Source organism: Magnolia sinica, chromosome 3 (genome assembly GCF_029962835.1).
Source record: "Magnolia sinica isolate HGM2019 chromosome 3, MsV1, whole genome shotgun sequence".
Taxonomy (NCBI): domain Eukaryota; kingdom Viridiplantae; phylum Streptophyta; class Magnoliopsida; order Magnoliales; family Magnoliaceae; genus Magnolia; species Magnolia sinica.
The window spans coordinates 51,779,219-51,803,613 of NC_080575.1; the positions used below are offsets into that span (position 1 = coordinate 51,779,219).

The 24,395-nt window shown below is 43.1% G+C and overlaps 1 protein-coding gene across 4 annotated transcripts in view; it reads left to right on the plus strand.

The window, feature by feature from the left end:
* The window catches only part of LOC131239914 (DNA-(apurinic or apyrimidinic site) endonuclease), a 150,375-nt gene that overhangs the window by 57,832 nt on the left and 68,148 nt on the right, over positions 1-24,395 (plus strand). The gene's annotated exons all lie outside the window — the stretch shown is intronic.

Consider the following 24,395-nt stretch of genomic DNA (forward strand, 5'->3'; position numbering starts at 1 on the left):
CATGCAGAAGTGTTTTGCTGCAGCCAAGACTTTAGCAACTCTCCAGTTAGTGACACTTTGATTCATGTATTGTAATGCTAACATGACTGCACTCTTCAATTCCATGACATGAATAGGGTGTATTGTAGATTACTGTAACATTGTGATTCACGCTTTGGAACACTATCATCCATCAATTTTCAATTCTGTAATAGAGTGAGTAGGGTAAATTGTAGATTTCTGCAACATTGATGGTACTTCAATACGCACCATCTATGCCAATGTGTACACTGCTTTTAATATTTCTAGAGTAACAGTCATAATGAGCAGCATCTTTCCAAAAAAAAGAAAAGAAGAAGAAGAAGTCATAGGGAGCAAAGTAATACAAAAATATATTATCTTTGATTACTTGTATAATTATGAAGGCTTAAGGTCCCAAAAAAAGATCAACAAGTTCATCATGCCTCAGGTTGTGTTGACAGGTCTCAAAGTGTTTGGCTGATGACTACCTGAAGGGCTTTGAAGAGTATTTTGTATTATAAATTTATCAAAAAGTAGTGATTACACTGGCTATGCCCTCTCCTACCCTTGTTTGGGGTGCTTCCCTTGCCTTTGCCTATGGTACTATTGTAGCTACCAGTGGTGTACCTCCACCTGTGCCAAATATGCCTCCACCTCAGTAGCTGCCATTGTCTTGGTGACTCTTCTTGATGCCCATCCTATGTTGCAGAACGATGGCCATCATAGTGCAAGTAGTAAATGCTGATTTCAACTTTAGCACTAGGAAGCAGTTGATGTATCATGAACTTAGGCAATGAATTAGGATGCCTTAAGGACAATGGAATCACTTTCCTTTTTTTTTTTTTTTCTCCTTCCAGCTCCTTCCAGGCATGCCATGCCGAGGATGTAAGACTTGTATGCTGCCTGTATCTTCACAACTTTCTAAAATGTCTTGTTACTTGGTTGTGACCATGGAGTCATTTCTTCTTGTTCACAATGAATTGTAAAGCTGACTCGGGCATATTTTTCATTATCACTTTTTAACTTTTATTAATATGGTCATCCATTTGACATAAAATAATCTGTACTTGTTGCTATTGGTATATGCATTACTATCATTATATGGAAAATGACCAAAGCCACCTCCCTTCCCACCTTAAGAGGACCAAACGACTCCTCATTTTAGTTTTAGACATAAAACCCCCTATCATGAGAAAAGTATTAGAGAGCCCCCTCTCTTTTGAAACACATTGCACCTTTTGACCATGCAGCATTACCATTAGATTATTTCAAATGTCCTTTACTTGCTCTTATAGATAAAAGAATAGAGATGAGGGACTGAATTCGAGAAATGTTATTTGCAACCCCCTGTCTTTACTCATCAATTGCCTGCATCCCATGTTGACATGACACCAATGTTCAAAATATCACTATTGTTGCATGTCTTGATGATTGGGGATAAAATAAACATGTATTGATATCATTGATATTATCACCGATACTTTGAAAAACATCATTAACTGAGGGAAATATTGGGGAAAAGCTGAATTTCAATGGAACTTCAGGAGATGTTAAAAGACACATATTTACTTATTTAGGAATCAAAATATTGCAAAAAACAACTATACATAATAAGTTTCCATTTAAAGGGGTCTAATCTTGCGTTGTCACTGCAATTATATAAAAAATGGGTTCATATTAATGCAATACGATTCAAGTAATATAACATCCATGATCAATTTAAGGGGTAAAAATGGAGGAAGTTAGGACTTCTTTCAGTTTCTCCCATTTGCCCACACAAATGTTGATTGATTCGCCACAAGTCCATGCCAATGCATCAGAATCGTGCATAGACATTGTAATCCATGCTAACATTAGGAAACAAAAAAAAAAAAGAAAAGAAATTTTGATGGATTTTTTGTCACCTTTAAGCTTTGGTCCATCTCTTCTTCAAGTCAAGATTTCTCTAAATCAAATCTTGGATCCAACAAAAACCAAAAGGATGGTTGAAATCACCTATAAGGAACAAATAAAAATAAATCCCACAAAAAATGTTTTTTTTTTTTTTGGATTTTCCGATGTTCTCGTGAATTTTCGGTGTTTTACGAAATTATCACTAGTATCAATTGTTACGGGTAAAAATGAGGTGATCAGAAGTATGAGGTCGGCTCAGATGTCTGTGCACGTCGCATGGTCGGCTAGTACCAGTCATGACCAAGGAGCTCCTCAACAACTAGAGAGGGATATTCTGTTGTGCTTTGTGGGCCCACGCTGAAGTCCTCCATGGCCCCATCTATGTCCGAGCTAATGTTCAAATCTCTTGGAGAAGCCTTCGAGGCATGATCCTGTATAAGATCGAGTACGCTTTGCTCGAAAGACTTGCAAGAGAGTTCCCGCACCGTACGATAAGATGAAAAGGAATGGTCATCCCCGATTTCGCGTATGTTCTACTAAGGAATGGAGCTCGGTCTCAGTGCTCGAATACGACATTCAAGGGCAAGTCAGCAGGTTGGTAATCTACTCAATGTTAAGGGAAAGCTCGACCACGGCCCATTAGAGAATCCAGGTCGGTAAACTACTCCTCGGGACGACTATGGAGGCCAGATCGGATGCTCGACCTCGGTCTCCTACTACATGTTTCTTCTAATTCCGACCACTCGGAGATCTCATCAAAGAGATCTGTCCGAGATCTCCGCTGAAGACCTCGAAAGATAACCATGACATGCTCGGGGGTAGATTCCCTCTACAATACGCACTTACCAAGTAGGGAAATCACGATTTACGCCGCCTTCGCCCAACAATTATAAATAAGAACCTATCGTACGGTGAAAGGTACACATCAGTAAACCCTCTACTCTACCGGATCCAGTTTGCCTGATTTTGGCTTAGGCATCGGAGGGTCCCTTTGCTATATCCAGAGTTTCCTTTGTCTTATTCGTGTGTAGGTACTCGAAGGTCCAGCGAGGGTTAACTGGATTTTTGTATCGACAGTTTGGCGTTGTCTGTGGGAACGACATTGAAAGCCTTTCCCATCATCTACAATGATCCTGCAATGGTGAAAGGGAGAAAGAAGGCTTAGACCACTATTGTTGCACCCAACCCTGTGCTGGCAGAACAGTCTGTGGACCATCGGGACTGACCCTCCCAACTTCAGGCTAATTTTGCACCCGCAGATCCAGTGTAGCGGTCCCAGAGCCGGGGAGGTCGGCTTGTCTCTCTGGAGCATCAAGTTGAAGCACTGACCAATAATATTGATCAGATAAGGCAAGATGTTGGAGAGACAGAACCCTCCTCCCAACTAGGGGGCTGTGGAGGCTGATGCTTGGACAACTACTGAAGTCTCCGCGCCATCTCAGGCGCTCGCCGACTCCCAGAGAAACAAATAGACCCATGAGGTGCAGAGCTGCGCACCCTCCCATGCCTTGGAAACCGCCACGCTAGCTGCCTTCGACCTGCGTCATACGTTGGCGAAGAAGAGGCATGGTAAGGCTCCCGAGACAATGGTCGAGAACGAGGACCCCCTACTCCGGGTCCATTGACCCGACAGAGCATTTAGAATCCTTCAGGGCGTAGATGGAACTTCATAGTGCTTCGACCGTGGTGATGTGCTGAGCATTCTCCTTAACTCTGTCAGGAGCAGTCCAGAAATGGTTTTGGCAATTGAAACCAAAGTTCGTTAGCTCGTTCACACAGTTCAACAAGGCCTTCATTACCAACTTCATTTGAGGAAAAGAAAGGCGAAAGTCAACAACTCACCTCCTCCCCATCACTCAGGAGGACGAGCTATTGATGGAGTATATAAAACGCTTTAACTTAGAAGCGATGCAAGTGGAAGGATATTCAGATTAGATTACCCTAGCCGCTATGATGGCCGGCCTGAAGGAGGGGAGATTCCTCTTCTCCGCTCAGCAAGAATCCCCCGACGATGTTGGCCGATCTCCTCAACCGAGCTCAGTACTCCAATGCTGAGGAGCTTTTCAGCTCGCGGAAAGCCACTCGGAGTGCAGGGAGCTCGACCAGGGAGAAACGGACTAAGGAGGAACAAGCATCAGCCCCCAGTAACAAGTGTAGAAGGGACGATGATTAGACTAGGGGTCAACATCCGAGTAAACAACCTGAGAGCAGATTCCACTCTTACACTCCCCACAACACAACGTTCGAGCAAGTCCTCATGGAAGTTCGGGATAAACGACTCCTGAAATGGCCGAATTGGATGAGGATCGACGCTGACAAGCGGGATAAATGAAAGTACTGCCACTTCCATCGCGACCACAACTATTCCACTAGTGATTGCTTCGACTTTAAGGAAGAGATCAAAGCCCTCATCCGTAACAGACATCTGTGGGAGTATGTTAGTAGGAGGGAAGAACGGTCGAATCGGAAGAACGAGCAACCCAACAATGGAAACAACAACGAGGCTGCAGGAGAGATCCTCACCATCTTTGGTGGGTTTGCGGGAGGAGGAGACTCGAACTGAGCACGCAAAGGTCATGCTTGGAGCATCAGCCACAACAGTTTGGAACATTAGATCCACCTCACCTACAAACCTCCAAAAGATTAGAAGGTGGTCTCCTGCGAACTGACCTTCACCGAGGAGGACGCCCAAGGAGTCCACTACCTCCATGACGATGCCTTAGTGGTGGCCATGATCATAGTCAACTGCAAAGTGTTTCGAATTTTGGTGGGCATTGGCAGCTCGGCCAACATCCTCTTCACCGACGCCTTTGATAAAATGGGGGTCGGGAGGTCCCGACTCCGACCTGTCAAAACTCCTCGCTTGAGACAGTGTCTCCAGTCGAAGACCTCGTAGCTAGCCCCCTCAATGAGTCCAACCCAACCCGCATTGTACAAGTTGGCTCATCGCTAGCTCTAGATTTGTGAGATGAGATCATGGTCCTCCTTCTACTCCATGTCGAGTTTTTGCCTGGTCTCACCAAGACATGCCCGACATCAGCTCGAAAGTGATGGTCCACAAGTTGAACGTTGATCCTGACTACTGACCAGTGAGGCAGAAGCGATGAGCGTTTGAACTAGAACGATATGCCATCATTGGGGAGGAGGTCGATAAGCTCTTAGAAGTTGGTTTCATCGAGGTCTACTATCCCGACTGGGTTGCTAATATCGTCTTGGTGAAGAAGTCCAATGGGAAATGGCGGGTTTGTGTTGACTACAAAGACCCGAACAAGGCCGGTCCTAAGGATAGTTTTCCCCTCCCGAGGATCGACTAGGTGCTCGACAATATTGCAGGGCATGAGCTGTTAAGTTTTATGGATGTGTTCTCAAGCTACAATCAGATCGCCATGCACCCATATGACAAGCAGAAACGACCTTCGTCATCGACAAGGGGCTCTACTGCTACAAAGTCATGCCCTTCAGACTAAAGAATGCTGAGGCCACATATCAACATCTCGTCAATAAAATGTTCGCTCGGCAGATCGGACACTCCATGGAGGTTTATGTCGACGACATGCTCGTCAAGAGCATCAAAGCTACAGGTCACACCGCCGACCTCGAGGAGATGTTCGCAATCCTGCAAAAGTTTTGGATGAAATTGAACCCAAGCAAGTGTGCCTTCGGTGTCAGCTCCGGAAAGTTCCTTCGCTTTCTGGTTAGCCAAAGGGGGATTGAGGCAAATCCCGACGAGATTCGAGCTCTACTGGACATGAGCTCGCTTAGGTCGACGAAAGAGTTTCATTGCCTCACTGGAAGAGTTACCGCCCTCAATCGTTTCGTTTCCCGGGCCACTGACAAGTGTCTTCCTTTCTTCCAGTAGTTGAAAGGAAAAAAGAAGGTGGAATGGACCGAGGACTGCGAGCAAGCGTTTTAACAGCTCAAGTAGTACTTAGGTTGATGCAGGACATGAAATTAATATGACATGTAAGAGTTCAAGCTTTAGATTATACCAATTTTAAACAATCACAAAATTCCACATCCTACATACGATCAAACATTTAAAATGGGGAATTTATGGGAGTCCAAGCCTACACAAGTTTAGGGCTGGATCAAATAAATTTATAAACCAAACAAGCCCAAATGAGTGTAAGATTCATCCATTCTTGCAAATGATTGTTCCTCAATTCAAGAGATTCACCATGTTTCAATTCGGGGGAAGATCTAGGGCTCGAATTTGGGGATAAACGGGATTTGGGATTCTTTATGATTAAGGATTTGGATTTAGGTTTCAAGAGGAGGAAAAATAGAACCTGAGATGAGCTACATGTGTGGACAGCAGCTGGCCCTGGACGCACGTGTGTGACCACTCGTTCGCATGTGTGTGGGGCTCACAAAGTCGGAAAGCGACTCCTAGGCTAGGATCAGCCAGGGGAGGACTGCCTCCATGCCAAATTTCGTGTCGATCCAATGCACGGTTTGTGCATGTGCTCCGTCGAAGTTTTAGCCGCTCTGATGGGCGAAAATATGAAAATTTGTTGTAGAAGAGAACTTGAGTACAAGAAAGGGTGAATCTGAAGATGGGAGGGATGTAAAAGATGATGGATGTGGGGTGTAAAGAAGTGGGGATGATTTGGGATAGTTGTGGCTTCGCACCACGGTAGTTAGCCCTTCAAGGAAGGGAGGGTTTCGCACCCAATTCAATTCTTCAACCTAAAGAGATAGAGAAGAAGAAAAACGCAGAATTTTTATTCATAAACTTCATTGAAAATACCTACATGGGGTTGCTTATTTATAAGAAAACCCTAAACCCCAAAAGACAATTTTACCCTTGCTCCAGCGCACACTAATACTTAAAGCTGAAGTAAATAAAATAATAACTAATCTACATGATCAAAGCCGTTCATGATGTTTCTAATAACGAGAATAGTCAAAACTCAAAATCCTAGGTCATTTAAGGTAGTGGGCCACGATCATGAGATCCGATGGTAGAATCTATATGATGATCAGGTCCACTCCAATGCTCCATAGCACAACCCCTAACTGTGAGACCCTCCAAAGATGTCGTCGTCGATCCAGAACGAAAGTGGGGTCCTCCTCCTTGAATATGTGCGTAGGGTGGGGGGCGTGCGCATGATGTGCCCATCATAGGTTTACCTCCACTACTTTCCAAACCCGAGCAAGGAGAGCCACTGTTGCTCTACCTGATAGTTTCTCCTGCGTCGGTCAACTCGGCCCTTATCTAGGAGCAAGGGAGGAAGCAACTCCCAGTGTACTATGTGAACAAGGCCTTGGTCCCAGTCGAGACCAGGTACCCAGACATTTAAAAGTTCGCCCTAGCTTTGGTTGTATCGTCTCGTTGCCTTCGTCCTTACTTCCAGGCCCATACAATCATAGTCCCGACCAATCAACCTCTCCGTCAGTTGCTCTAGAAGTCAGTTGCTCCAGAAGCGCGAAGTGTCGGGGAGACTCACGAAATGGGCAATCGAGCTCAGCAAATTCGACATCAAATATCAGCCCCGAACAGCCATCAAAGGTCAAGCGATGGCGATTTCATTGTCGAGTTCGCTTGTGGTCAAAACCTGGAAATTGGTTCGAGCAGTAAAGTTGACTAGCAGGTCAAAGCTGATTAGGCGGTTGAGACCGACACACGGACCTAGACATTGTATGTCGACGGCTCATCCAATTTTAAAGGTAGTGGGTTCGAGGTAGTCCTCGCGGCACCCAACCAGACCTACACGCAATATGCCTTAAGATTTGGATTTCAGACATCAAATAACATGACAGAATATGAAGCACTGTTCGCCGGGCTCAGGCTGGTAGCAACAATGGGGGCTCAGATTTTAAAAGTCCACAGTGATTCACAGCTCATTGTCAACCAGGTCACCAACGAGTACCAAGCCAAGGAAGAAAGAAAATGATCACTTATTTTCAGAAGGCTCGTGAACTCATCAACAAATTCCAAAAATGTGAAGTCACCCATTCCTAGAGTGGAGAATTCCAAAGTTGAAGCACTGGCGAAATTGGCCACGGCGATCGAGGACGACATCCCGAACTCGATCCTCATTGAGTTCTTGCCCGACTCGAGCATCAATGAGTCCAACCTGGAAATCGCTTGCCCTGTCAGCTCGGCCTCGAGCTGGATGTACTCGATCGTTAAGTATCTCCGGGAAGGCACGTTGCCCGAAGACAAGCTTGAGGCTCGTAAAATTCGGGTTATGTCAGCTCGATATACCATGGTAGGAGACATCCTCTACAAAAAAAGGATTTTCCTTGCCTTACCTACGATGCCTCCGTCCTAAAGAAACTGATTGCATTATGAATGAGATATACGAAGGAATATGTAGCAACCACTTCGACAGTCGTGCTCTTGCCCATAAGGTCATTTAACAAGGATACTTTTAGTTGAGCATTCATAAAGACGCCAAACAGTATACCTGGAAATGTGACAAGTGTCAAAGATTCACTACGATATCTCGTCAACCTCCTGAGTAGCTGACCCCCATGATCGGACCATGGCCATTCGCCCAGTGGGGGATAAACATCATCGGACCACTACCAACGGGTAAAGGTCAGACCAAATACGCCATCGTCGCGATCGACTCCTTCACCAAATGGGCCGAGGCCGAGCTACTGGCTAAGATCACTGAGCATAAGCTCACTAATTTCGTCTGGAAAAACATCATCTGCTGATATGGAATCCCGTACACAATCGTCTCAGACAATGATGGACAGTTCGACAATGATCGGTTCTGAGGCATGTGTCAGAGACTTGGGGTCCGCAACACTTACTTATCTCCTTAGTAGCCTTAAGCTAATGGCCAGGTAGAGGCGGTCAACAAAATCATTAAAAACCACCTCAAAACCAGGCTTGAGGAGGCCAAAAGAGCATGGGTCGAGGAGCTTCCTTATGTACTATGGGCATACCGAACTAATGCTCGGACATCCACAGGAGAAACTCCCTTGTCCCTTTTGGGGCAGAGACCGTCGTTCCAGTCGAAATGGGGCTCTCCACGACACGTGTTTGGTCCAATGATGAAGCTCAGAATGTCGAACAGATGGCTCTGAGTCTTGATCTGCTTGAAGAGAGGAGGGAACGAGCGCAACTGAAGGTCGCGACCTAACAGCAACAGGTCGCTCGATTCTACAATTCCCGAGTAAGGGTATGAATGTTTCGAGTAGGAGCCCGGTCCTTTGCAGAACCTTCCAAAACACGAAGGAGCTTGGTTCAGGAACCCTAGCGCCGAACTGGGAGGGGCCCTACAAGATAATGGGTACGACCCGACCTGGGACCTTTTAACTTGAAGACATGGAGGGATGACTTCTACCACATCCGTGTAACCCCGAGCATTTGAAGATCTATTATCCATAAAAGACCGATCAGATTTCAGATAAAAAATGATTGACCTATTGGGTCAAAACAACTTGTTTGTCTATTATATGGAATCTATAATAAAAATCCCCAAGATCGGGAAATTTCAAATTCTACTCGTTTAAACTGTTCGGACTACATAGCCTATTGAGGATTTCCCTTAGTGCAAGGGAAAACAATCCTCTCACTAATTGTACGACCCTTAGAGAAGAGGTCAGACTATTAATCGATTTCACTACTTGGACTTTGTAATCTACTATGAGGATTTCCCTTAGTGCAAGGGAAAATAGTCCTCATAAATGAACTGCTCGTCCCTTTATGAAGAGGTCATTGCAACTAATCTATCTGTCTTACAAGGACAGAACTCCCTTAATGAAGGGGAGAGCTTAAGAGCTCATCCCCAATACTCCTACTCGACTAATATGTTCGGCCTACTACTGTAACCAACACACGACTAACTGACCTGTCAAATCTACCTAAAAATTCCATGCACAACATCAATTACTGCAAAAAATTATCTTTATATTGATGATAAAATATAGTACATAAAAAATTATACAAGCATGATGAAGGGTGGTAAGGCTTAGCCGACTTGAGAGGGGGGCTGCTGCTCGGCTTTGGCATCGGTCGGCGCAGGGTCTATAGGGCTTCGTTGCCAAGGTTGTCTAGATTCAACTTGTGGTATAGCCCCTTAACACCCCCTATGCAACGTTCGTACCCATTGTTGTAGATTACCTCTACCTCGTCAACTCTTTCCTTCGAGGCTTTGTACTCCTCTACAGCTGCAACCTTGATTGTTGGGATGACCGCCATAGCCTCGGACAACTGAGCAGCCAAAGTTATCTCAACTTCAGCCAACTTGGCTGCCGATCTCTCTCTCTCTCTCTCTCTCTCTCTCTCTCTCTCTCCAGCTCAGTCTTCAGCTCCGCAGCCTTAGCTGCCGTTTCAGATTGTTCCTTCTCGACCAAAGAAAGATACGACCTCATCCCCTCTAGCTTAGCCAACCCCGAACTCTCCTGCTAGGCTTCGTTTAATTGGATCTTCAGAGTGGCTCGCTCCTCCCCAGTTAGCTCTAGAGCCCGTTGAAGGGCCTCAACCTCAGCAGCCTTGCCTTGGAGAGCTACTTCTGCCTGCTCACACTCATCCACCACTTGCCTCATTTTTTGACGAGTAGACAAAAGAGCGGGGACGAGCTGAAACAAGGAAAGCATGTTAGAAATCAGATGTAAACGAACAAACATAGCAATGAGAAAGAATATACCTTGTAGCAAAACACCGCTGCGTCCATCAATAAAGTCTCTGGATGAGTGTTGATAAGATCAACGATCTGATCCTCCGGAGCATGCCTGGCTGCCTAGTTGGTCAGGCCACTCATATGGTGCCCAAGGGGTAGGGAGCTCGGTCCCTCGGTGTTGGCTGCTTGAGGGCTCGTGGTATCACCCTCCTCGACCTGACCTTGAACGGTTGTAGGTTGAGGCTTCTCAGCCACATGAGCTTCATGAACTGGAGAAGTCCCCTTTAGATCCACCACCTCCACAACCGATTGCTGTGAAGGGATAGCCAGGGTAGGAGTGTCCTGAGCCCCTTCACCTGACGCGATCGGAAGCGACTGCCCCGCTGAGGATTCCTCGGCGTCAAATCCCGACCTCACCTTCGCCGTTGCAGAGGTTCTGTTATATTTTGTTTTAAAATAATATTAAAATTTGAACATTCAAATTTTTGGTGATTTCCCTCCACATTTGAAAAGCTTTTGTACTTTTGTGTTGTGGGTTTTGTCCCACATCGGATTTGAAAAGGTAAACTATCTTGTGTATAAGATAGTCCTTTTGCCTAGGGCTTAAGCCCCTTTCAGGGGGCATGTGAATTTGGGGGGGTGGGGGCTATGCCAATAGCTCTAATCTATGCCATTGACCACGCGCCGAGCCGAGCCGTGCCGAGTCCGTTGCGTGTGCGCGTGCGCGACGGGACAGGCTAGGCTGGGTGCGGGTGCGGGTGCGGTGTGAGTGTACTCACGTGGGTGTGTGTATGGGTACTCGCAGGACTGTATGTGCGAGAGTGTACTCGCACTTGCGCTTTTTCATTTTAAACCAGAGAGATGCATCTCTTCTAGTTGGTCGTCCCTGTTGGCTTTAAACCCAACAGACCTAACCTTTTGTAAAGGGTGCTTATGCACCACTTCGGAGTCTATATAAAGACTACCGATTCCAGTTTCAAAAATACGAAAAATTCTTCTCTTATAAAACGTTCTCTGATATTCGGTTTTAAGCAATTTTCTACTAAGTTCATCGCTGAGTCAACTCAGCACTTTCGGATTAAACTGCAAGTGGTTCGAGCCCGTGTACAGTGAGTGCACCACTGGGACCGGGTCATAGTCGTTGTATCCTGGAGGTCGATTGCTCTGGAAACCTGTTACACTTGGGACACTGTCCAAGGGAAGCAAATTCGATTTCAAGCCGAGTGACTCAGTCATGCCTCAACTCAATTCAATAAGTTCTTCTTTCTCAAAATTTTATTTTCCTTTTTTGGTTCTCGATTTTAATAGTCTATTTAATTCAACCAAATATTCCAACAATCTTGAAATCGAATTGTTGAATTACATAGACTATGACTACAGTAACAGTAAATGCTTCTGTTGAGTTAGCCAAAATCGAACTGTTCGCTGGACAATCATTTAAACGGTGGAAACAGAAACTGATGTTCGCTCTGACTACCCTGAAAGTTTCATACATTTTATCTGGATCATTTACTATAGATCCAGCAAAGGGGAGCAAATTCGATTTCTCAAGCCGAGTGACTCAGTCACGCCTCGACTCAATTCAATAAGTTCTTCTTTCTCAAAATTTTATTTTCCTTTTTTGGTTCTCGATTTTAATAGTCTATTTAATTCAACCAAATATTCCAACTGGTTCTTGCCCATGTGGTTGGAGGGACTGTTACCCTCCTCTTCACGATCGACTTCCTCCCAACCATGTCAGCAACAGGGGAGGACGGATCCTTTTTCCCAGACCGCGATGGCTCGACCATGTCTACACATCGGAACATTCTAAGTTAGCAAAAATCTATTTTACCGAGTGTGTCTACAATTCTCTACCCACTAGAAAGAGCAGCCGAAGGGGTAGGTCGGAAGAGCTCGGACTGATAGAGGAGGTCTGGGGTGATCAACGCACTTCAGAGTCAAAGAGCATCGTTTGTCGCCTTTGCCTTGTTCACTTGGCCTGAGTTGCAGGTCGGAAAGAAGGGGTAGAGTCTTGGGGAAGCTTGCAAAAGCAATCAGTGGTTAGTGAATGTAACTACTAATATATGAAGAAAAATCCCAAGTTCAACACCTCGGCAATATCCAACCTGGGGTGGCGAATTTGGTGGGAACTCGAGCTCGCAACCGGGCCAGTTCAGCTGCAGGCACCTCCCATTCCCCAAATGCCCAGAACCGCATATTCTTCCAGTTTTTGTTGGAAGTTGGGTTGCCAGTGATGAGGGCCCGACCCTTGTTCGCCCATGCCGAGAAGTAATACCAGCTCAGTTGCTTTGGCGTGAGCCTTGGTTGGTATAGGTACATGAACTCCTCGATCGTCAACTCTTTATTCCCAAGCTGGGACCAGAGGATGTAAGTCCCCAACAACGACCTCCATGCGCTGGGGATGATCTGGCTTAGGGCTAGCCTTCAGCGAGAGGTGACCTCTCGTACGATCCAATGAAGGGGGAGGCGAACCCCACACTGCAAGGGGACCAAGAAGATAGCCACCTTGCCTTCGTGCGGGTCACCAGAAACTTCGCTAGGGGGCTCTAAGTCCCGCCAAGTTCGGAATCCGGTACTCATTTCTGATTCAAAGCAGATCGGCCCCCCGTCAACGTCGACCCAGCAGGACCGACGTCGACTGGCTGCTCAGCCGAAGTTTGAGCAGCTGCCCTCTCTGATGGAATGGATTCCATCGTTCGGCTGTGGTCTATTGATACCGGAGATGGAGGATCGGAGGGAGCCCCAAGCTTAGAATCTACGCTTCCCAGGTCAAAATCTCCCCGGAAAGCGTAAAGCTTAGGGCCTTCGTCCAAGATATCCGACATATCGGGAAAAGAACCAGAAAATGGAAAGAAAGAAGAAGTGAAAGTCACCGAAGAAGAAGATTTCCGACTTACCGGAAATCGCCAAAGAGGCTCCTCGGCACGTGCATGCAGCCATGTGGAGATATCTCACTCGCCTGACGACCCGACTTCCTAGGTAGTGCCACTCGTCCACGCCCCATGGGTCAAGAGCCGAAAAGGTGCCTTGCCAGTGCATGCTGCCTCGAGTGCGCCGTACCGTCATTACAAATTCGTTTCGATCTCTGCGCTTGCCACCTCTCTCCACATTAATGATGAACTGACTTGACCTCCTATGCGCAAGATACCAATGATACGACCTCACCACACCGACTTCTTGAGCTTACACAGTCAGCTCGGAAGTAGGGGGCTACTATTATGGGTAAAAATGAGGTGGTCAGAAGTATAAGGTCGGCTCGGACGTCTGTGCGTGTCACATGGTCGGCCAGTGCCAATCATGGTCTAAGGAGCTCCTCAACGACAAGAAGGGGATATTCTGTTGTGCTTTGTTGGTCGACGCTGAACTCCTCCACGGCCCCATCTATGTCTGAGCTATTGTTCAAATCTCCTGGAGAAGCCTCCGAGGCATGATCCTGTATAAGACTGAGCACGCTCTGCTCGGAAGACTTGTAAGAGAGTCCCTGCATCGTACGATAAGATGTAGAGGATGGTCATCCTTGATTTCACTTATGTTCTACTAAGGAAGGGAGCCCGGTCTCAGTGCTTAGATACGACATTCAAGGGCAAGTCGGTAATCTACTCATTGTTAAGGGAAAGCTCGACCACGGCCCATCAAAGAATCTAGGTCTGTAAACTACTCCTCGGGATGACTATGGGGCCATCTCAGGTGCTCAACCTCGGTCTCCTACTACATGTTGCTTCTGATTCCGACCACTCAGAGATCTCATCAAAGAGATCTGTTCGAGATCTCCGCTGAAGACCTCAGAAGATAACCTCGACACGCTTGGGGGTAGATTTCCTCTACAATACGCACTTACCAAGTAGGGAAATCACGATCTACGCTGCATTCGCCCAACAACTAGAAATAAGAACCTATCCTATTGTGAAAGGTACGCATCAGTAAACCCTCTACTCTACTGGATCCAGTTTGCCTGATTTTGACTTAGGCATCGGAGGGTTCCCTTGCTATAGCCAGGGTCTCCTTTGTCTTATTCGTGTGCAAGTACTCAAAGGTCCAATGAGGTTTAACTAGATTTCTGCATCAACATCAACATTATCACTGGTATGGTTGATACTAAGGAACTTTTATACCGCCCAGAGACCAAAAATATCATTGTTGTTTGTTGGTATTGCTAAATACACCGATAATTGAAATTTTCTTCATTCTTGGTGTTCAGTATCGCCACCCTGTGATATCAGTAATATTGGTGATATTATCAAAAATATCGCCGATCTTTGGAACACTGCATGGCACACATGCTAAATCTTAGACAATTCATCTAATGAATCCCACATGAAATGTTCCTTGGGCCAAAATCCATCTGGTCTACTCATTAGTTACATGGAAGAATGCACAGTTAGAAACAGAGAGCCTACGACATATGTTGAATGTAAATGTGTGACTATCCTAACGGGTGGACCAGCCCGATTTTGTGTCTAGGATATATTTTTTGACATTTTACATTTGTGCCAAGGTGGCACATGTGGAGTCCTTGTGTTTAGTTTTTGCATTAGGCATCATCTTTAATTTTTAGTAAGTTTTTCCAGTGTCCCGTCTATGTGCCATGGTTGCGAAATGAGCAAGTTGTTTGGCAGGCCATAATGGTATGCTAAATGTAGAGCTTTGATCAACAATTTAAAACTCCCGTTGTTTATATTCAAGTGTGGCATGCCTGGTGAACATGATGTCCTTTTAACTATTAGAACAACCTGGATCTCTCATGTACTTGCCACGTATGAACATATGCGGAGAGTAGGATTTAGATTCCAACCCTTTTGGGTTGCCATTTTTTAAATTATAATTTATTATAGTGTATAACTATATTTATAGCAGGGGCAACACAACCATTGCATGACTTTTTGAGTGTATTCTAATTTGATTAGTTGGACTAGAAAGGATGTTGTATCCCAAATCCTGACTTGTGGCAAGTAGAAAGGTGGATTCAGACGGTCCATCTAATGTGTCCTTTCTGTTGTGCCTTTTCATTGGGTCACTTCAGGGATAACAAGGGGCCCTGTTAACCAGGGTAATTGGCAATTCACGACCCTTGCACGCCACACGTACAAAATTTGTAGCTTCAATTGCTCCATATGTGCCAAAGTGCTACTTTTTAGTTGTTAGTGCCCATATGTCAAGTGTGCCAATGTGTTGCATGCTACATGTGCCACCATACAACTTCAAGCACTTCACATTGCCATGTGTGCCACAATCCAACTTCAAGCACCTCGCATGTTGTGTATGCCACAATTCAACTTCAAGCACCCCGCATGTTGTGTATGCCACACTTGCATCTGTTTCATTTTTTAAGGTCCCAAAAATGCCTCGGCTTGGTCCTTGAGCCTAACTGGCCAGCTTGGCTTGGTTCGGTCAACAGCTCGGGCCAAGTTCGAGCCACGATCGAGCCGAGTTCGCCATTCAAGCATTTCCACAAACACCTGGACTGCACCTTCAAAATCCCTCTATATGTGAAACAAAAGCAATAGTTTTACAGGTATTTTATCAAACACCTTCTAAGCAACATAAAAAACAAGAAAAAAAGGGTATTTGTTTCATGTACATACTTTCCTTGCCACCAGCCACACTTCGTTGAGTCATTTTATCAAACAATTGGTGAGCAACATCAATGGCAAAGTAACCGAGTCACCGAACTGGTTCGATCCGAGTTCGATTCGAGCTGGATTCGATCTGAGTCGAGTCGAGCTAGGGCCTGCGCTCGAACTCGGCTCGAACTCATTTTTGAGCTCAAAAAATCAGCTCGACTCGGCTTGAACTTCGCTTCGAACCGAGTTGAATCGAGCTTTTTCGAGTTGAGTCGAGCGAGCTAATCGAGCTAGCTCGGTTCGTGTACACCCCTAATTACACATGACAATATTCATTAGAATTTTGTTTTTAAGAAAAAATTTATTTTGCTAAATAACAATTTTAAAAAGAAGTTCAAATTTTTTAGGAAAATATTGTGGAAAAACAAACAAGAAAATATGTTTCCTTTCTTTAGGTTCACTAGAAAGTTCGAAACGCTGTTTCGTTTTTGTAATGCCCTGGGTTTCGTAACCTGATTTTAGCACTTGTTTTCCAAAATCCCGAGTGTTAACCTTTACAAATGGACCACATTTCACCACATATATATATATATATATATATATATATATATATATATATATATATATATATATATATATATATATATTTTAAAGTGAGCACCGCAACGGAAGAATGACAAATCAAACATAAAGGAAAAGTTTAGATATACATTCCAAATACACAAGATATACAAGTTGTTGCCCATTGGGCTTATACAAACCAATGTCTCAAGACTTACAAATACATGAAAGTATAAAATCAATATCAATAAAATCTAAAATCTAAAGCCGTAATATCATCCAGCTCCTCATGCTCCACATGAGCACCTACTTGCACATCATTTGTCTCCTGTAGTAACTGAATATGTTTTGATAGCATCAATGGCTATCCTAGTGAGGTATACTCAGTGTTCGAGTTGTCGGTATCACTGCAAGTTTCATTGGCCAGAGATAAAGATAAATATCATTATCGCCGATAATCGGAAATGCGGGAAAAATGGGGGAAACATGGGGAAAACGGTGGAATTTTTCAGTGAAACTTTAGGACATGCCTAAATACACATATTTGCATATTCAGGAATAAAAAAATTGTACAAAGAATACATTAAATAATAAGTTTTCATTTAATTGGCCCAAAAAGCATGCACTGCCATAAAAAAAATTACTCCAATAAAAACGAAAATGAGTTTATATAATACAAATGCAGATAACATACAATAATTTAGACATGTAAAAGTAAATGAATTCAAAAAGTACACCTTTTCGGCCATATTTCATAGCCACATGGAGTGACTAGGTGGCTCGTAGTCATCATCCAGATCCCGTTGTAGTTGGGTGTGGTATTGTTGCCTTACATGTTGACAGTATTGTTCCTAGGTCATCCTCTGCTCGTACCAATTGAGAAACTCTCTTATGTGACCTTATGAACAGGTTGGATGTCAAATAAACATGACGGTGGGCCTAAAAAAGTTTTTGAATAGTAGGAATTCAATCCCCATTGCTTCCTGTGGTGTGTAGGGTTTTCAAAAACAGTTACGTATTAGCCGTAACGACCGATACGTAACGGTAACGGTCGTGACCGTTACACATTATGAGGTCATAACGGCCACCCCCTCTTTTTTGTGCCCATAACGGCCGTTACTGGGCCATAACAGCTGTTACGGCACCGTAACAACTGTTACGGGCCATAACTCCAAAGAAAATAGGAAAAAATTAAAAAGAAAGAAAAAAGAAAAAAAAAACATACCTTTTTTTTTTCTCTCCTCCTCTTCTCCTACTCCTTCTAGGGTTGCTGCCCTTCTTCTTCTCCTCTCTCTCTCTCCCTCTTTTCTTTCTCTCTTTATCTTTTCGGTTTCCCTCTCTTCTTTTCGTTTCGGTCTTGAAAACCGAATGGTCTGCGTGGCTATTTCACAGCCACACACTTCAAATTCCTTTTTTAATATGTTCTGCGGTGCACGTTGCACAGTGCACTTGCACTGTCTTGTTACGTGAGCCCCACCTTGATTTATGTGTAGTATATCCTTGTTGTCCACTATAATGTTTATTTTCCATTGAACCTGTTGATAAGGTCACATAGACTTTGACCTTGATGAAGGGAGAACACAAATAACAGCTTGATCCAAAAAAAAAAAAAAAGTCTTAAGAAATTTTTAATGGTGGGAATTAAATCCTTATTTTGTGGTTCACCTAAGATATGGATCAGCCTCATTTTTTGGACCATGCCCTAAAATAAGTTGGCAAAAAGGATGGACCACATAGATATACAATGAATGCGTTGAGGCAGGCCCCACTTTTAAAGGGATACTCACTAGTAGTCCATCGAAGATTTAGATTTACCTGCATTTTTGGACCATGCCTTAAAATGAGTTGGCAAAACAGATTGATGGCATTGATATACAAATACATCAAGGTGGCTCGCTTGGCCCACTAGTGGTCCATCCGAGATCTGGATTTACCTTATTATTATTATTTTTTCTCCAATGCCCTTAAATGAGTTGCCAAAACGGATGGATGACATAGATATCTAATACATAATCGAGCGGACCCCAATACATGGCCCTAAAAATTTATACATGACACATATATCAACTCAAAATTAACCAATTAAATTTTGGGACCATTGTTGGTAAGTCACAATCCCAAAATTAAATGACTCCTACAAATTTCACCATTAGTTTGCAGACACTCGTTTTTTGAAATAGGACCATTTGATATTTTTCATTTTTCACTGTCCAATAAATTTCCACCAATCCATTAGTGGGATAAGTGCCAATAGATTGCATTAATTTGAGGCTAGTTTGGGGCATCAAATGGTCCCCAAATCAGGCCCGAATCGACAACACTATTTACCTCAATTTAATTTAATTTTTTTAAAAAAGATTTATGGGGGAAAATGATATCAAATTGTTAGGTATATGAATTACATAATAGGATACAAAAGTCCCTAAACTCTATATATTGAAATAAAATGCATGTGAGTTACGAAGTATGCAATGCACTAGCACTATAAATAAAAAGAAAACTTGAAAATATAAGATGTTTTGGTATTACATTCATTATAGTAAATTTATATAGATATTATATAGTTAGAAAACTAAATATAAAAGGTTTGCAATTAATTCCAGGTTGACAGGTTCATAAATCCATCAGCAACCCGATATAGCATTCTCACCAAAGAGTGGACTGTTACACCACCACAAACATGTTCTAAATTATAAATGAATGCATATTTGGAATATTTAGAATATTCTGCGGATTTAATGGATATTTTTCCATAATTTTTTGACCAAAAAAAAAAAATTTGCACCATTACACACCCCGTATCGGCCGATATGGGGCGTATCCGTATCGGTAATGGTCAGCACCATTATGCCCATCGATACCGCAATGGAACACCTTGGTGGTGTGGTCCACTTACGCCTTCAATTTGCCTCCTTTTTAGGCTAATGTCCTAAAATGATCTATCAAAATGGATGGACGACGTGGATGAAATGTATACATCACGGTGGGCCCCACAAATCCCCTTACATACCGTTCGTCTCTAGCCAGGTCCTAGTGGGGTAGTACCCAATACGCGCCGTTTGGGTGGATCCCCAAATCCACCTACTAACTGTGAAGCCCATTGTGATGTATATCCCTTACATCCACATCGTCCATCCATTCTGAAAGCTCATTTTAGGTCATAATCCTACAAATGAAGCATATCCAAATCTTAGGTGGACCATACTACAAGAAACAATAGTAATTGAATCCCCACAATTAAAAACTCCATGGGGGGCACCGGAATGTTTATTTTCCATCCAACCTGTTTATAAGGTCACAATGACCTAGATGAAGAGACCACACAGATACCGACTTTGATCCAAAACTTTTGTGGCCTAGGAGAAGTTTTTAGTAGTTGATTACCGCTGTTTCATGTATTATGGTCCACTTGAGATTGGATCAACTTCATTGTTTGGATCATGCCCTAAAATGAGTTTTCAAAACGGATGGATGGCTTAGATATAAGGCACATATGTGACATATCACAGTGGGCCCCACAGTCAGGGATCCCACTGATGCATTTAGGCATCCACCAAGCCGCGCCCATTATCCAATCCGCCCCTGTTAATGTTGGGGTAGTATGCAATCCCACCATGGGGCCCACCTTGATGATTTTTTTAATTTAATTTATTTATTTATTTATTTATTTTATTTTATTTTATTTTATTTTATATCCACGTCGTCCATCAGTTTTTTCAACCAGTTTTAGGACCTGGTCCCAAACATTAAGCAAATCCAAATCTTAGATGGACCAGAGTCACCAGACCATAAGAAAGAGTGGTGATTGAACGCTTAACACTAAGAACTCTTTAGGGCCTACCGTAATATTTATTTGCCATCCAACCCATTTATAAGGTCAACTAGACTTGGATGTTGGGAAAATATAGAGATCGGCTTGATGCAAAACTTTTGTGGCCCACCTAATATTTGGATCTAATTAATATTTTGGATCACATCATAAAATGATCAGTAAAACAGATGGACAATGTGGATATACAAATAAATCATCAATGTGGACCCCACACAGTAAAGGTAACACATTAAGGTGTTAGCTTAGTAACACGGGCAAGGACCCCCACCAGGACCTATCTAGAGACGTACGGTCCTATCTGGAGCTCTGTGGGGCCACCATGATGTATTTGTTTCATCCACATTGTTCATCCATTTTGAAAAATCATTATAGGCGATGAGCCCAAAAATTAGGTAGATCGAATGCTCAAATGGACCACACCACAAGAAACAATGGAGATTGAATGCTTACCGCTGAAAACCTCCTAAGGGCCACAGAAGTTTTGGATCAACCTGATAGTTATGTTTTACCTTCATCTTGGTCTATGTGACCTTATGAACAGGTTGGATAGCAAAAAACATCACGGCAGGCCTTAAGAGGGTTTCAACGGTGGGGAACATTGTCACCACTGCTTCTTGTGGTGTGGTCCACTCGAGCCTTCGATCTGCCTCCTTTTTGGGCTGGTGCCATAAAATGTTCTTTGAAAATAGATGGGTAGCTTGGATAAGATAAATATACCACGGTGGGCCCCACATATCCCCTGACAGAACAACCGTACCCAAGCCGCGCCTGAGTAATAGTCTAACACCTAATCTGCTCCCCTTAAAGAACAACCCTCATCTTTTAGGGAAAAAAAAAAAAAAAAAAAGCTAATCGCAAGTTCTTAGGAAAAAAATCCCTCTTTCTGTCGAATAATCCGCTCCCCTTCCGATTTTTCCTCTAAAACCCCCAATTTTCGTAACCCTAAATGTAAGTTCAGAGGATGGTATCTTCAATTCTTTTTAAAAAATAGTCGTCAGAGGAATTATCGTCGGAAAAACCCGAAGTTTTTACGGTTTGTGACATACCTTTCGAGGAAATGATGTGGATCCACAAGACGATCTTTCAGAAGTCCTCCCAAGGAGTTGAAACTTTGTTCCTCAAATAGATACGAGAGATAAATACTTGTATTTTTCCTTCTTTTTTTTTTGTGTAATTTTTCTTGTTAGATTTCGAGATGTTGTTGCCGATATTCGTAAGCAAAGTTGCTTGGTATTGATGATATTTTGAAAAAAAAAAAAAAAAATCACCCACATTTCAACAATATCTAGAATGGAGACGAAAAAATGGGGTTTCAGTATCGATGAATCAGCGATATCGAAAATATCGGCGATGATTCGATATTGTCGCCAATAATTTAAACACTGGGTATACTCAAGATTTACCAAACCATCACAATAGTTAAACATAGTTTAACAAGAGAAGGCTACACTAAACCATTCATAATAATCATAACCAATGAGATTACAATCCATCACATTAGCTAATGATAGTTATAAATAGTTATAAAATAAGAATCATATAAAACAACTCATAATGCAATCTTATTTAAATGAATGGATGCATGCATATGCACATTAGCTTAGGGATGCTCATCCAGCTAGCTTTGAGTAAAAACCCATGACTGGTGCCAAACACACATGCAATCTTAAGTGGCGAGTCACCAACAAATGTACAACAAGTACAGGCTCAAGTGACAAGCTCACAAATTAGGTCGATCGACAGTGGTCTGAGAGCTAGCGAAAAACACCCCAAGAAATGGTACGTGCTACAACATCCAGCTTAGCCACCCGATGTCACTTGTATTTGTATGCTATGTAACGCATGATTAGCCCAACTGTTATTAGTCTAATTGCATACCCATTTTAACGAAACTCAAAGGTCACTATGGGGGCTCTTCAGCCAGCATAGGCCGACAACTCGAGCATAGTGTCCTATGCTACTATGCTTTTGCTAATAAGTCTTCAACAAGTAGGATGTTAATGGTAACCTCTACAATTGGTGGCCTATCATGATCCATAAAATGGTCCTTACCATCACAAATTCGTACATAAATCCAAAAAAAAAAGAAAAAAAAGAGAAAAGGTTCCTCTCGACAAGCCACAATAGGCATCGAGTCCATTCAAGGACACCACAAAAAAGAGTTCAACCTACAAGCCACATGGGCACAAATAATCAACGAGATGATAAGGCTACAACCAAATAATGTGTAATCCATTCGCAAAACAACCACTAGTTCGAGGAACCTCCAATAATATCATTCAACAATTTCCAAGTGGCAACGCAAGCCACAAACAATTCAACATTCATTATCAATGGCAAATGCACATGTAAAGTACTTATCATCAGCCATAATAAAGAAATTTAAAATCCATAACATATTGGAATACTTGAATTGAAATCTAAACATTAATCATATGTAAAGAATTATTCAAATAGAAACTAACATTTATCATTCATTCTACTGAATACTATATTAAGCAACTAATAGAAATAAATGAACTAAACTAATGATCATAATGTTGGAACGCTTGAATGGTGATCCTCACCTTTCAATAATCGGAATCCTCACAAATAGGGTTTTGAAGGTATGAAATAGCTTTGAACCCTATCCAACCCTATGTTATATAATTTTTCTAACATTATAATCTGAAATTCATTTAAGTCTAAATTAACTTCTAATTCAAGTGAAAGTAGAAAGATTGAGGGATTGACTCACCTCGCTGGCTGATTTGACTTAGGTGTAAACCGATCCCCAATATGACTCAACTTGACTTAAGATCAAACGAATTAACCCAATTAAAGGACATTAAGAAACCAAAATTAATGACCTACAACTCCATTGCAACTAAATTAATGGAAATTCTAGGAACAACCTAAAAATTCCACTTGAAGGATTGATCCGATTCAACTCGACTCGATGTGATCCGACTCCAAGGGAGTGCATCTGAATGTGGAAGATCAACTCAATCATCTCAACATAAGATTTAAACTATAAACCTCATTGATTCACTTACCCAAATCGAGTTAACTCGGTCCGAATCAACTTGACGATGAATCGAGTTTGTCCCAGACACGGTCGTGAACTATCAATCCCCCCGATAGATGAGATAAAGATCTGACCATGTGAAGACAACATTTGAGTCCGAACAGATTAGACCCGAACTACGGACTGGGCGAGAACTGAGTCGACTCATCCTTGACTTAGCAGCTGCCCTACTCTATCTCATTCTTACAAACTAAATCCCCTTTCTCTCTCTTCATTCTTCAACTTCTTTTTCACTCTCTCCCTACTATTTGGACACGAGTGCTGAACCACTCTATGGTCCTCGTCTTCTACTTCTCTCTTTCCTCTTTCTTCCTTCTACTTCTTCTACCAAGCCTGAACACTTAGAAGGTCTATACCGACCCAAACTCGGTCAGACCCGAGCTTGCGACTCGTCTAAGTCAGTGCGGTGCAACACGAAATTACCCCACTCAATAAAGTAGAGAAACGGTGTTCTCTCTCCCCCTACTTCAACTCCTCAGACCTCACAGAGTCTGGACTCGACCAGACCTACACCCTAACCTAGGCCAAGCTTGGTCGACTCGAAGGAAACCCAACTAGACTCGGCCAAGTTACACCGCACGACACGAGACTCTCTCTCTCTCTCTCTCTCTCTCTCTCTCTCTCTCTCTTTCTCCCTGATTTTTTTAGGGTTTAGGAAGGACTTGTCTTATTTGGAAAGAGGCTACTTATAGCCTAACATGAGCCTAGAAGAATCAGCTAATAATCCCTAGGATTAGTTGCAAGTTTGGCTCTAATCCTAGTTGTGCATTCGGTCTCTTTGCTGGGTTATTGGCTAATCATGATAGACCTGGTTTGCATGGTTGTAATCCAATGTTACAGGTGGATTTATGACACGATGACCCCATAAATGGATGCCTCTAATAAGAAGACAGGGC